Source organism: Rhinolophus sinicus, linkage group LG03, assembly GCF_036562045.2.
Source record: "Rhinolophus sinicus isolate RSC01 linkage group LG03, ASM3656204v1, whole genome shotgun sequence".
Lineage (NCBI taxonomy): Eukaryota > Metazoa > Chordata > Mammalia > Chiroptera > Rhinolophidae > Rhinolophus > Rhinolophus sinicus.
The window spans coordinates 9,706,746-9,719,601 of record NC_133753.1 but is presented as its reverse complement, the minus strand read 5'-3'; the positions used below and the strand labels follow the sequence as shown (position 1 = coordinate 9,719,601).

The following is a 12,856-nucleotide window of genomic DNA, read 5'->3' as shown; positions in this document are numbered from 1 at the left end:
AGTGGAATTGCTGGGTCATAGAGTATAAGAAAATTCTAAACAGGTCTGTAAAGTGTGTATGCCATTTCACATTTCTTCCAACAATGTATGGGAGTTTAAGTTGCCGTACACACTTGCTAATACCTGCTTGAAACTGGCAGTGTTTTGAATTTTAGCCATTCTGGTGGGTGTGTATCTCATTGTGGTTTTAATTTGCATCTCCTTAATGAATGATGTTGAAGACCTTTTCATATGTTTATTGGTCATTCAGATATCTTATTTTATGAAGTACCTGATAAAATCTTTTGCATGATTACTAATTGGGTTGTCTTTTTTATTGTTATGCAATTTTTTTTTAGTGTAGTGTGGTATTAGTCATTTATAAGATTTATATATCGCAAATAGTTTCTTCCAGTCTGGGATTGCTGTTTCACAGTGTCTTTCAGTGAGCATGAATTTTCAGTTTTGATAAAATAAATTTATCATTTTTTCATTTGTGGTTATTGCCTTTCATGTCCTAAAAAATCTTTGCTTTCTCCAAGATTGTCAAGACAGTTTTCATTGTTTTCTTCCATAAGCTTTGTAGTTTAGCTTGCACATTTAGGACTATGATCCATTTAAGTTTAATCTTTGTGGGTAGTAAGTATCGTTCATTTATTTCCTTGTGGCTTGTTCCAGGATCTTTTGTTTGAAAGATTATCCTTTTCCCTTTGAATTCTACTGGTACCTTGGTCATATACATACATGGGTATATTTCCAGACTGTATTCTGTCTTATTGATCTGTATACCAATACAAACTGTCTTAAATTCATTGGCTTTATAGTCTTGAAATCTAATAGTGCAAGTCTCTAACTTCATCTTCTTTGATCACTTGGCTATTTTAGGTCGTTTGCATTCCATATGTATTTTAGTATCAGCTTCTATTCAAAAAATAATTCTGCCGGGATTTTGATCTTGGTTGTGCTAAATCTATAGTTCCATTTGGAAAGAATTGACATTGTATTAGGTTATTGCAAAAGTAATTGCAGTTTAAAAGGTTAAAAATAATTGCAAAAACCACAATTACTTTTGCACCAACCTAATAAAAATGTTGAATTTTCTAATCCATGATCATGATATATAGCTACATTATTTAGATCTTTAAAATTTTCTTTCAACAGTGTTCTGTAGTTTTTCACATAGAATTCTTGCATTTCTTTTGTTAAATTAATTCCTACGTGTTTGGTGAGTTTTTTTGATACTATTGTAAAATGACATTATTTTAAAATTTAATTTCCAATTGTTTATTGACAATATAAAGAAATCAATTGATTTTTGCATATTCATCTTTTATTCCATGATTTTGCCACATTCAATTATTAGTACCAGTTGTTTGTTGATTAGTTGGATTTTCTAAATAGACGATGGTGTCATTTGTAAAGAAAGACAAATTTGGTACTATCTTTCCAAATTTTATGCCATTTTTTGCTGTTTTTTCCCCCCTTTGTTTCACTGCCTAGGACTTTTAGAACAATGTTGAATAGAAGTGGTAAATGGGCACCATTGCTTTGTTCCTAACTTTAGGGAATATTTTTCCATTAAGTATTGTATTAGCTGTAGGATTTTGCAGATAATCTGTTATGTCAGTTTGAGGAATTTTCATTTCATTTCCAGTTGACTGAGAGCTTTTATCCTGAATAGATATTAGAATTTATCAAATACTTAGATAAACTAAAACAACTAAACTAAACAAGAGAAGAAAACGATTAAAGTTATGTTCTTTATGTATTTCATTGCTTTCTGCCCTTATGTTTACTATTTTCTTCTTTTTCTTTTCTTGAGTTTAATCTCCTCTTCCTTTTTTTCCTAGCTTCTTAGGGTGAGAGCTTAGGTTGTTGATTTTCAGCGTTGAATTTTTCTCTAACTATCCATTTAATGTTACCAATTTCCATCTAAGCTCCACATTAACTGTATTCCACAAATTTTGCTACGTTGGGTTCTTACTCTCATTCATTGAAAAATATTAAAAATTTTGGGGTGGCTGGTTAGCTCAGTTGGTTAGAGTGTGGTGCTAATAATACCAAGGTTGCTGGTTCGATCCCCACATGGGCCACTGTGAGCTGCACCCTCCTTAAAAAAAAAAAAAAGTAATAATAATAAAATCACACATTTAAAAAAATTAAAATTTTTTTATTAGTATATCTTCTTTTGCCTATGTGTTATTTAGGAGAATGTTGTTTAATTTCCAAATACTTAGGTTCTAATAATCTTTTGTTTTGATTTCTACTGCAACTTCATTGTAATCAATGAATTTTGTTTTTCTCATTTAAAACTATAAAGATATATAGTTCCATGGTTTTTTATTATAAATTAGACATCATTCTTATGATTGTACCCCTGGATGTAATATATTTTTTCTCTGCCTCTTTTAAAGATTTATCTTCTTATTTTGGCAGTTTGTATTTTCATTATGATCTGTTAAGTGCGGTGGTTGTTCTATTTATTCTACTTGAGGTTTGCTGAGCTTTTCAAATCTGTGGTTTCATGTTCTTCATCAATTTTGGAAAAAAATGTTGGGTGTTATACCCTCCAGATATTTATTCTGTTCCTTTCTTTTTCTCCTCTCATCCTGGGACTTTAAAACATATTTGGTATTGTTCTAGAAGTCTCAGGTACTCCATGCCTTTTAAACAAAAATTGTTTATCTGTGCTTTAGTTTGGATTTATATTAACCTGTCTTCAAATTTACTAACCCTTCCTTCTGCTGTGTCCAGTATTTTTAAAATGTCTGTCCAATGAGGTATTAATTTCATATGTATATTTTTTTACTTCTAGAATTTTCTTTGGGCTGTTTTTTAGAGTTTTTATTTCTCTCTTGGAATTTGTATCTCAATGACCTATTTCTCTAAATTCTTTCACATATTTTAAGTACTTACTTTAAAATCCTTATTCCTAATTCCAAATGAGTCTGGATCATCTATATTTGTGCTTTTTCTGACTCATAGTCTCATTCCTCTTTCTGGAATTCCAGTGACACATATGTTAGACCTTTCTCCCCTGTCTCTTATGGATATTTTTCGTATTCTCCCCATCTCATCTTTTTGTGCTTCATGCTGAATCTTCTTTCTAACTTGTCTTCCTGTTCACTAGTTCCTTAGCTTCCTCATTGTATTCTTAAGTTTTAAAATTATATCTTTATGTTCTAGAATATCCATTTGGTGTTCTTAAAAAAAGTTTCCATTCTCTGATTCTCTCTGACTTGTCCTTTACTTTATAGACCATATTAACCATAGTTATTTTAAAGTTTGTTTCTGATAGCTCAATATTCTGCATCTCCGGAGTCTGATTCTATTGTCATTTCTTTTGTTTTCTTGTCTTGTTGCATGTTTTTTAAAAATTGTGTGCAAGACATCAGATAGAAAAACTGTAGATTAAGATTATGTTATATTTCTTCAGAGACAATTTGCTTTTGCTTCTGGCAGGAGACTATGGACATTAGCAATCCAAGTCACCTTAAGGCAGCAAAAGAAAAAAAATAGACGCGTGGTTCATTCTTGAGATGATTGGAAGCTGGTCTTCCGTCTCTGTGAGGGTCGGTCTATTTCTGATTCCCCTTTACTCCTAGAGCATGGCCTTAAGGGATCTCTATCTACAGCCTAGTGAGATTTTTAGGTCTCCCATTACTTGCTGGTCCCCAAATTCTAATTTTTGTTCTCTTACTTCAAAATGTCTGTTAAAATGTGCTCCTCTTGTGTGATTGGCAGATAGGGAAATAGGCAAAGGAGGAGGAATGACCTCACATACCAGGTTCACCTTTCAATGATTCCTTCCTCTTTTTGATCATGCCCTCATAATTCTTCCATAAAGTTCTGGGTTTTTTGTTTGTTCGGTTTTTTTCTTTTAATTTTTTTCAGTTTCTAATTGTTCTCAGTAGGAGAATGGGCTTGAATTAATTTCTCTTTCATTTCTGGGATAATGAAACCCAAACATTTTTTCTGCTGTAATGTTTTTAATAATGGACTATAGACAGAGGGTGCTAAAAAAATGTATACACATTTTAAGAAAGGAAAACTGTATTACAATTGTAATATTCAATATAAACTGATAACAATAGATGAATACAAGTCACGTTTGACTTCTGCAATTACAAGAGGTGCTCAAAGTAGTTACCATCAGCGTCCAGACAATTCTGATTACAGTGAACTACTGCTTGAGCCACGTTGACAAAAGTGTCTACTTGTTTACATTTTTTTGGGACCCCCAGTATATTCGGGCTTAGGAATTTTAAAGAATGTCGTTCTATTTCTCCATGCACAAAAGAAAACTCTGCGTCATTGTGAAAAATTTGTAAGTATTCTTCCTTCCTTCTTTCCTTCCTGGTATTTAGAGTTATAAAAGACAAATCTTAGACCAGTGTAATTTTGTCTGTTATGAGATCCATTTTGTTCTTCTTAATTCTTGGAGACTTATTTATTTATTAAATAGAGCATTTCTTAAGTATTTCTATGTTTATCTTTTCATTAATTTTTGCCTATAATATGAGGAGTTTTTTCAGTCTGCAAGTTCAGGTCCTTTTTCAGGAAATCTTTTTTTCATTAATGAAATTTTAAACTATTGCTTTCTTCAAATTGTTTTGGTATTTTCCTCAGCAATACCTGTAATTCATAGGTAGGAGTTTAATTTTCTGTTCTGTGTAGCTGTTATAACCAGTATGTTCCTTATTTATTTTATTATCATATATTATTCCTATAATTTTTCTATATATCTTTTCCTCTATATTCTTAGCTTCTTAGGTTGTTGGTTTATTCTATAACTTACTTAACTCCCCCCTCCCCAAGTCAACTTTATTTATTGCTTTGAGGATTTCTAATTTTGCTATTTTATTTTTAGTTTACTCACACTTACCATATCTCTTATCCAAATCCATTTTTATCTCATTCTGTTAACTTCCCATCTCACTCTGAATTTCTGTGACTTTCTACTCCTGCTTTTATAGAGGCCATGTGTTCTTGCATCATGTTGCAGATGCCACACATTTTCCTAAAATCTTTTGATTCATAGGTGAGATAATTTTCAGACATATGTTTTCTCTCAGGCTTTAGTATATCTTCTCCTTTGAAGCACATATTTGGGCAGTCCTTCATTTTTTTCCATTTTAAAATCAATTTTATTGAGGTATAATTTTCATGCAATAAAATGACCCACTTTAAGCATACATAGTTTGCTTTTGACAAACATGTCCACTAATGTAAGCAACATATAAAACATTGCCATCACCCCACAAAAATTTCTTATTTCTCTTTTCAGTCAATCCACCATAGACAACCACTGATCTGCTTTTCGTCATTATAGATTAGTTATTAGCCTGTCCTAGGATTTCATATGAAGGTAATAACATGGTATATACCATTTTTGTGTCTGCTTATTTCACTCAGCATAATGTTTTTGAGATTTATGCGTGGTGGTGTATCAGTAGTTCATTCCTTTTTAATGTTGAGCAATATTCTATTGTATGGATATATCACAATTAGGTTATTCATTCACTTCTTGGTGAACATTTTTACCTATTATGAGTAAAGCTTGAAACATTCATATAAAAGTGTTTTTCTTGAGATATACATTTTTTTCTTGATAAATACCTAGCACTGAAAATGCTGGATCATATGGTAAACGTATACTTAATTTTATAGGAAATGTCCAAACAGTTCTTCAGAAGTGGTTGTACTATTTTATACTCCCTCCAGCAATGCATGAGAGTTCCAGTTGTTCTACATTATTATCAACACTTGGGATTGTCAGTTTTTTTTAATATTAGACATTCTGATGGCCATGTAGTAGTATCAGATTGTTGTTTAATTTGCATTACTCTGATGACAAATATTGCATCTTTACAGGTGTTTATTGGCCATTTGTATATCTGTTTTTTGTGTGTGAAGTTCTCAATGAAATCTTTTGTCCATTTTTAAATTGGATTGCTTGTTATTATATGTTCAAAATAGGAGACTTTTGTCTGATATATGTATTGTGAATATGTTCTCTCAGTCAGAGGCTTTTCTTTTTAGGTATTTCAAAAAGCAGGAGTTTTAAATTTTGATACATTTCAATCAGTTTTTTTTAATGTGTTTCTCTTTTGTTTGGCCTAAGGTTATAAAGAAATTCTCCTATGTTTTATCTAGATGTTTTATAGTTTTTACATTTAAGTATATGTTTCATTTGGAATTAATTTTTGTATATGGTGGGAGATTAGGATTGAATTTTTCCCATAAGGATATCCAATTATTCCAATTCAATTTGTTGAAAAAATTGCTTTTTCTACATTGAATTAGTTTGACTATTTTGTTGAAAACTAACTGATCACATACCTGTGGGTCTGTTTCTAGACCCTATATTTTATTCCATTGTCTATCCTTTTGCCAATATCACACTCTCTTGATTACTGTAGCTTTATAGTAAATCTGAAATTATGTAGTGTAAATTCTCCAGATTTATTTTTTTTAAATTGTTTTGACCATTTTAGGACCTTTCCATTTTAACATAAATTTTACTATCAGCTTGTCAATTTCTACAAAACCGATGTGCTTGGATTTTGACTGGGATTACGTTGAATAGTAATTTAGTTTAGGGGAGAATTGACATCTTGAAAAAGACTCAATATTGAGTCTTCTGATCCATGAACATGGCATAGCTAGACATTTATTTAGGTCTCCTTTAATTTCTCTCAGCAATGTTCACTAGTTTTCAGCGTACAGGTCTTGCAGATATTTTGTTAAAGGTATTCATAAATATTTTATGGTTTTGGATGCTATTGTAAATAGTGTTTGAAATGTAATATTCAAATTCTTTATTACCATTATACAGAAATAGAATTGACTTTTGTATATTGAGTTTATATCCTGCAACCTTTGGAAATTTACTTAGTAGTTTTTGTAGCGTATTGGTAAGTTTCTTAAGATTTTTCTGTATGTATAATTATGCTTTCTTACAAATAAAGATAATTTAAAAATTTTCTTCTTTCTTTCTAATTTTTATGCCTGCCTGCCGCTCTCTAATCCTTCCTCCTTTCTTTCCTCCCTCCCTCCCTTCCTCCCTTCCTTCCTTCCTTTCCTTTTCCCTTCCTTCCTTCCTTCCTTCCTTCCTTCCTTCCTTCCTTCCTTCCTTCCTTCCTTCTTTCCTTCCCCTCCTTTCTCTCCTTCCCTCTTTCCTTTCTCTTTTCTTTTTCACATTGCACCGGCTCGTATCTCCAGTTCAGTGTTGAATAGAAGCTGAGAGTGAATATCTTTGTTCCCCCAGTCTATAGGGGAACAAAACTTTCACCATAAAATATACTAGCTGTAGGTTTTTCACAGATGCTTTTTTATTAGATTGAGGAAGTTCCTGTCTATTGTTAGTATGCTGAAAGTTTTTATCATGGGTGAATGTCAATTTTGGTCAAATGCATTTTGGGATGATCATATGACTTCCTTCCTTTATTCTGTTAATATGGCAAATTACATTGATTTGCTTAGCAATGTTAAACCAACCTGTATTCCTGAGATAAAGTCTGCGTTGTCAGCTATATTATATTGCCAGATTCCATTTGCTAATTTTTTTTGTTCTTGCTCCTACATTTATGAGTGATATTGATCAAATTTTGTTTTATTGTAATATCTTCATCTGGTATTGTTTACAGAATATTGCTGACTTCATAAAATGAGTTGAGAAGTGTTTCCTTCTCTTCTATTTTCTGGAAGAGTTTATGTAGGATATAGTGAATTCATCTGGCATTGGAGTTTTCTTTGTGGAAAGGTTTTCAATTATGAATTCAATTTAATAGTTATGGGGCATTTAAATTTTCTTTTAGTTGCGTTAGATTTTGTAATCTAATTTTTGAGGAATGTGGGCATTTTCATCCAACTTATCAAATTTATTGGCATGTCTGTAGGATCTGCAGTGATGTCCTATCTTTCATTTCAGATATTGGTAATTTGTTTCTTCTCTATTTTTTAATTCATCAGGCTAGCTAGGAGGCTAATTCGTTTTACTGAACTTTCCAAAGAACTGATGGTTTTATGATTTTCTCTGTTGGTTTTCTGTTTTCAATTCATTGATTTCTGCTTCTATCTTTATTATTTATTCCTTCTGATAACATTGAGTTTAATTTTTTTAAAGGTAGGAGCATAAATCATTTATTTTAGACCTTGTGTATTTTCTAATATAAGAATTTAAAGTTATAAATTTCCCTTTAAGTGTTGCTTCAGTTGCATCCCGCAAATTTGATATGCTGTGATTTTATTGTATTTCAGTACAGAACATTTTCTAATAATTCTCGTGATTTCTTTTTTGATTTATGGATAGTTTAGAAGTGTGTGTTTTTTAATATACAAATGTTTGATGATTTTCCAGATATATTTTTGTTCTTTCTAATTTAATTCTTTTGTGGTCAGAAAAGTAACTCTATGATAGTGCTCTATCTAAATTTTTGATGTTTATTTTACGGGCCAGAATAATGTCTGTGTTAGTAAACATTCCATGTGCCTTGAAAATAATGTCTATTCCACAATGGTTGAGTGGAAAATTTTATCATTATCAATTTGGTCAAGCTGTTGAGAATGTTGTTCAAGTCTTTTATTTTTACTGAATTTTTATCTGGTTGTTTTAAGAATTACTGAGAGAGCATGGTTGAAATTTATAACACTAATTATAGACTTATTTCTCCTTTCAGTTCTGTCAGTTTTTGCTCATATAATTTAAAACTCTATCATTAGATGCACACATATTTACGGTTCTTATGTCATCTCAAATTGACCCTTTCATTATTGTGAAATATTCCTCTTTACTATTGGTAATATTCTTTGTCCTGGAGTCTACTTGTTTGATATTTATATAGGTACTCCAGCCTTTTTATGATTAGCATTTGCTAATGCTATGCTAATCATGTATAATGGTACAATTTTTTCTGTTTACTTTTAATATATCTATCTTTACATTTCAAGCATGTTTTTCACAGGCAACATGTATTTGGTCCTGCTTTTTGAAAAACTTAAATCCTATTTGACAATCTCTCCTTTTAGACCATTTACATGTACTATAATGATTGTTTAGGCCATTTATATTTAAAGTAATTACAAATATAGTTGGGCTTAAACCTATCATCTTGTACTTGTTTTCTATTTGTCCCACCTATTCTTTGTTCCTTTTTTTAAAAAGTATCTTCTTTTGGGTTAATTATTTTTAGTGTTTCATTTTATCTGTGTATTGAATTGTTAGGTAATATACCTCTTTATAAAAATAATTGCTTTAAGGTTTACTATGTGTACCTTTAGCTTCACAGTCTACCTTAAAATAATATTATTCTAGTTTATGTGTAATGTAAGAACCCTGTGCACTTTCATTCCCCCCATCCTTTTTGTTCTTGTTATCAAATATTTTACTTCTCTCTATATATATTATTAGTCTCATAATACATGGCCATTATTTTTGTTTCAAACAGTAAATCATCTTTTAACAACATGTTAATATGAGTAGAAAGTCTTTTACAGTTATTCATTATATTTACCATGTCCAGAACTCTTTATGCCTTTGTGTAGGTACTAGCTTCCATCTGGTATCATTTTTCTTCAGCCTCAAGACTTTCTTTTAACATTTCTTGTAGTGGAACTCAGCTGGCAATGAATTCTTTTATCTTGTGTTTGTCTTCAAATAGTCTTTATTTCATATTCATTTTTGAAGGATATTTTTGCTGGGTATAGAATTCTAGGTTGACAGTTTTTTTCTTTCAGCCTATTAAAGATGTCGTTCCATTGTCTTCTGGCTTGCATTGTTTCTGACGAGAAATCAGCGGTCATTCTTATCTTTGTTCCCCTGTAAGTAATGTGTCTTTTTTTCCTGGCTGCTTTTAATATTTTTATCATTGGTTTTCATCAGTTTGATTTTAATGAGTTTTGGTGTGTTTTTTTTTTTTTTTTTCTTTTGTTTTCCTAAGATTCATTGAGCTTCTTGGATCTGTGGGTTTATACTTTTCATCAAACTTGAAAAATTTTGGCCATTGTTTTTTCACATAATTCCCCACCCCCACCCCATTTTACTCCTTTTGGACTTTTAAACACATGTGCCTTACTCTGCCTAATATTTTCCCACAGCTCACTGAAGCTCTGTTTATTTTTCTTCCAGTATTTCAGTTTGGGTAGTTTCTGTTGTATGTCTCCTAATTCACTGGTATTTTCTTTTGCATTGTCTAATCTGCTATTAAGCCTATTCAGTTAATTTTTCATTTCCGATACTGTATTTTTAATTTTTAGAAATTCCATTTGGTTCTTTTGTTATATCTTTAATCTCTGTCCTCTTTGTGTTCATGATTTTCTTTGGATATATTTATTGCTAAAACTACCTCATTTCTGTAATTTCTGGGTTTGTTTCTAATGGCCAGTAATCCCCCCCTGCCCCAATTATGGGTAACGTTTTCCTCCCTTTTCAAATATCGAGTAATTTTTGACTGGATGCTGCACTTCATGAATATTACATTATTGAGTGTCTGGATTTTGTTGTCTTCTATTACAGTGTGTTGAGGTTTGTTTTGGCTGTCAAGTTACTGGTGGATCAACTTGATCCTTCCAAGGCTTGTTCTTATGCTTTGTTAGGGTGAGCTTAGGGTAGCCTTTTCACTAATGTTAGTTAAGCTCTCCTACTAAGGTATAACTTCGTAGAGTCTCTACTGAATGTCCCAAGTTTTCACTGAGTTCCCTCCACTCTGGCGGTTTGGAACTTTAATATCTCCCATCCCTATATGAGATATAGGAGTGATTTAGTTTACAGATCTTCCATAGTTGTTCTCTATGCATCCTAACAAAGTTTTGCCTTACACATGTTCAGCTAAGTATAAAGCCAAACACCAAAAAGATTCCTACTCCTATTTCTGGAGCTCTTTCTTTGCACAGTTCCCTCTTCTTTGGTACTCTACCCAGGAAATTTAAGCCACTTTGCCTCTCTAAACTCCAGTTTTTGTCTTCTCAACTCAATGAAACCAACCTATTGTGCTTATATTAGGTTGGTGCAAAAGTAATTGCGATTTTTGCAATTGTTTTTAACCTTTTGAAATGTAATTAGTTTTGTACCAACTTAATATTTCCCCTTCTGGGTCCAATGTCTGGAAATTACATTCAGAAAAACGCCAGTATGATTGTAAGAGTCACTTCATTGTTTCTCTTCTCTCAAGCATCATTCACCTGCATTACCTATAGTCCAATTTCTGAAAAGAGTGGTTTCATATATATTTTCCATTTTTGTAGTTGTTTATGGTGGGAGGGCAGTTCTAATTTCAGTTACTCTGTCACAGTTGGAAACAATTCTTGTCTGCCATGTTTTTATGCTATATTTTTGTTTTTATTTTCAAATGAAAGGAGATCTATCATTAGTATATTTGCCATATGGTAAGGTATGTAGATTATCCTTATATTAGAATCAATTGTAGTGCTTTTCTGAATTACAAATATCTGTGCTCTATCCTCAGAGATCTCTATTCAGTAGATCTAACATGGGTTCTAGGTATCATATTCTTGAAAACTTGACAGATAATCTTTGATACACAACAAAAGCTAAGGTTTACTTTTCCAGTAAGCTTAAATCTAGTGTGACTTTGGTGAACTTAAAAGAGGAATCCTATTACCTGTTCTTAATTCTGTGATGCTTTGTAAAAATGGAATAAAAAATTGGAGGAGTAGGACCACTTGGCTATTCCCACCCTCCACACATGCAGCATCAATCTCTGACAGACCAGGAGTCTTTTAGAGCCTTGATCAGTGCTATGGCTATTGTACATTCTGATTTGTTTGTGTCTGTGCCATAGCAGTTATTACATGCTTTGAATATAAATGTCAAGAAAATCTCCTTGATGTTTATAAAGCAATATGCAAATATTCTCATCATACATGGATTCAGAGATGGTTAGCAGATTTTATCTTGTGTGCAAAGTCTGTTTTGATTAGTGGTGACTTCCTCAGCTCATTGTTGAGAAAGATTCTAAAGCCAGTTCTGGACTTGGAAGAAATGCTCTTATGGATTAGTGATATCTGTCATCAATTTAGGGTTGTAAGAATGGGGCCACGTCCCATGTATTTGTAACTCCTGTACCGGTTAAAGTCAGTCTTTTCCTCAAGTTTCTTCAATTGTACAAGAAAACTTGTTGCTATTCTTTGTGTTAATCTTGACTTTTCCACATGTAGGAAATAAATCTTATAGTTATTGAATGTCTATATTCAAATAATTTCTTCATTCACCCATTCTTTTATTTATTTCCTCTTTCTCTCTCTCTCTAAAAATATAATCAGTATGATACTATGTTATTAGATTAGTAGTTTCTGGTCTGTACTTCTTGTCTTTGAATAAATAGATCCACTGTATATTTTGTAAGGCCAATGGCTCTGTTGATCATATTTTCTTGAATTTCAAATCAGACACAAAATGTTATGTCTGGTCTAACAATAGGATAGAAAGTTTGAAGTTACGTGTAAAATACCTCTAGATAGAAAATTTTATAAAATGGTTGGAACATAAATTAGGCCTAAGTCATTAATAGTAAATATTTTTGAATTACAATTTGATATGTAACTAAGTAAGAATATCCTCTCACCTGCAAATTCTTCTATAATAGGCCAGTCATGGTCCTATAAGATTAGAATGTGGCAATTTAGAAAAATGTTCTAGTTTCAAACATGTAATCCTATTACTTTTTTTATGGTGGAATATTGTTAGCTAAGAGCTTTGGGCTACAGCATCATCTAGATGATGATAATTACTTATTGTGATTCTCATTCTGATCTATCCTAGATCACTTGGTTCTTGTCCTCATTCTCTGTGTGTATACTGTGTTAAGGAGTTGGGTATTACGAAGCTATAATAGCAGAAATTTAATTTGTCAGTCAC

The 12,856-nt window shown here is 31.8% G+C and overlaps 1 protein-coding gene across 17 annotated transcripts in view; it reads left to right on the top strand.

Annotated features, from left to right (window-relative positions):
* The window catches only part of UNC79 (unc-79 homolog, NALCN channel complex subunit), a 233,123-nt gene that overhangs the window by 73,066 nt on the left and 147,201 nt on the right, over positions 1-12,856 (top strand). The window lies entirely within an intron of this gene.